General features: G+C 35.6%; 1 protein-coding gene across 1 annotated transcript in view; it reads right to left on the bottom strand.

Moving 5' to 3' along the window:
• HSPA4L (heat shock protein family A (Hsp70) member 4 like) overlaps positions 1-2,837 on the bottom strand; it is a 47,817-nt gene that overhangs the window by 7,219 nt on the left and 37,761 nt on the right. The window lies entirely within an intron of this gene.

Below are 2,837 nucleotides of genomic sequence, written 5' to 3'. Positions count from 1 at the left end.
CAAACTAATACAACCCTTTTGGAAGAATGTATGGAGAACCCTCAAAGAACTCAAACTAGACCTCCCATTTGATCTTGTAATCCCATTACTGGGCAGCTACCAAGAAGAAAAAAAATCATTTAACCATTAGGACATTTGCACTAGACTGTTTACTGCAGCTCACTTTACAATTGCCAAATTGTGGGAACAACCTAAATGCCCACTAATCCAGGAATGGATTAACAAGCTGTGGTACATGTATACAGCCACTAAAAACAATGGTGACTTTACATCTTTTGTATTAATTTGGATGGAGTTGAAATACATTCTTCTTAGTAAAGCATCAGAAGAATGGAGAAGCAAGAATCCAATGACTCAATTCTGATTTGAGGACAATTGATGCTAGTACATGGTGGGGAGAAGTGGAATGGGAAAGAGGAGAGAGGTAAGGAGGAAGGGAGGTGTGGGGCCAACCGTGTGTGACACACTTCTTGGGGGCAGGACACTATTAATAGAGGGACTTCACCCAGCAAACACAAGCAGTTTAACCTGCTGCACTGTACCCTCAATGATTCCCTAACAATAAAAAAACAAAAAGTTGGGTGTTAAAAATTTACAAAGTTAGTAAAATAAGAAAACAATAAGGATTATACTGCATACAGAGTGATAGATTTGAAACTTGGTTTAAAATACAAATAATGCATAATGTAACTCTTTATATGCACATAATTACTGGGACTTCCTGTCAGTATCTATTGATTATTATTTACATTAGATTTAATATTGTTATTTTAAGATGTGTACTCCATTTTAAGTATGATTTTCCCTTCCTCCAGATGCTCCGATTGGAGTTTCCAAATGTTAAAACGGGCACTAAAACTTGTGAAGGGAAGCACATTAGGATGAAATAACTATTTGCTTTTAAATCCTTTTTTTACACATAAATAAAAAGCAGCTTGTTATAGAATAATTTTAGATTTGCAGGAAAGTTAAAAGGATATAATATATATAGAGAGAGACACTTCTCGTTGCTTTTCTCTAATCTTACATTTCATTTGTCAAGACTAAGAAATCAACACTGGTGCATTACTACTAACTAAACTCCAGTCTTTATCTAGATTTCACTTAGATCTGTTCCAGGACACCATATGCCATTTGGTCTATGTACACTATACTTTTTTTTGTTTAAATGTTTTGGAAAAGAAAGAACTGATTTTTAATTTTTAAAGGCCATCTCAAAAAAGAAAAGTAAAATCTAGGAAAATTTCTGTAACATTCATTTCTATGGCTACTATTTGAGGCAAAAGATTCCATGTTAGGAGCTGCTGGGATTTCCAGTTGTTTCTACTGGATTTAGCTACTTGGCTATTCTCAGGGCTTAAAATATGTACATTTCTCTTAGGGAAATGGGGAGTAAAACCACTAAGAAGATAAAATACGGGTAAAGCCTAAGTTTTGCTGTTGAAAACTTATTTCTACTATACTGTTAATTATTTTTCTTGGAAATAATTCGTTGGCATGAAGGTAATTTTTAAAAAGATTATTAACTTCTCTTTTGAGGAACTTTTTTTGCACACCCACCCTTCTTCCTACCCATTGCAAGTTCTAAAGGGCTGCCTTTTTCCATACTCTAAAAATCCTCCTTAATGTTATCATTTAGCAGCTATGAATCTCTTGCCATTCTAACAATGATTCAAGGCTCACCAGCATCTCTCAGAAGCTTGTTAAAAATGCAGAATCATGAGTGGCACCTGTGGCTCAGTGGGTAGGGCGCTGGCTCCATATACCGAGGGTGGCGGGTTCAAACCCAGCCCCAGCCAAACTCCAACAAAAAATAGTCAGGCGTTGTGGCAGGTGCCTGTAGTCCCAACTACTTGGGAGAGAATCACCTAAGCCCAAGAGCCAGAGGTTGCTGTGAGCTGTGACGCTACATGACTCTGTCTTAAAAAAAAAAAAGCAGAATCATGGGCCCAGTTCATAGCCAGTGAATCAAAATCTGTATTTCAATAAGAGCCCAGGTAATTTATGTGCATATTAAAGAACTATGGACCACAGCTAAGAAGGAATAGACTGAAATTCCCCTGCATCCTTTCAATTTATACTTTCTAATCTCTTTAGGATATTTTTTCAGGTAAGAGAGGGTTGGGTAGCAAATATGGGAGAAGGGAATCAATAGTGGACTTTCCTTAAAAATAACACTTTGACATAGAAAAAGGAAATCTATGACCAAGTCTCCTTATTTTTTTGTGAAAAGATGTTCAACTTCAAGAATAGGGGTGCTATTTTTGAAGTCCTAGGCTGGTCAGGTGTCCATGTTAATTGTACTGAAAAAAATACAACAGGCCAGTGTGGTATTACTCCCCAACATTGAACAGTGAAGGTGAAAGAAACAGAGGAAGGGTGACACCTCTAATGGATAAGGGGTTGATAATTTCATCACTTCTTAAAAACATCCCAAGAATATATAGCTTGAATAAAAGTAACATTGTGATCATCTCCTAAACATTTGTATCTAAGTATCACATACACAATTATAAATTATTTGATTTCAATTATCAAGTAGCACTGCTCACCTCTCAAAATGCTTTTAAAATTAAAGAGAAACATTTCCTCTTAAATATCTTTTATTAATTTTTACATACTTATTAAAAACATACAGATCCATCACTCTCACTACTGGGTATATATCCAAAAGAAATAAAATCAGCATGGCTAACAGATACCTGCATACCCATGTTGACAGCAACATTATTTACAATAGCCAAGATACATAACCAATCTGAGTGTCCACCCATGAGCTAATAAAGAAAATGTGGTATATGTACACCATGAAATACTATTCAGCCTTAAAAAAAAAA

This window comes from Otolemur garnettii, unplaced genomic scaffold (genome assembly GCF_000181295.1).
Source record: "Otolemur garnettii isolate 467f Iridium unplaced genomic scaffold, OtoGar3 scaffold00093, whole genome shotgun sequence".
NCBI classification, from domain to species: domain Eukaryota; kingdom Metazoa; phylum Chordata; class Mammalia; order Primates; family Galagidae; genus Otolemur; species Otolemur garnettii.
This window is presented reverse-complemented; position numbering and strand designations above follow the sequence as displayed.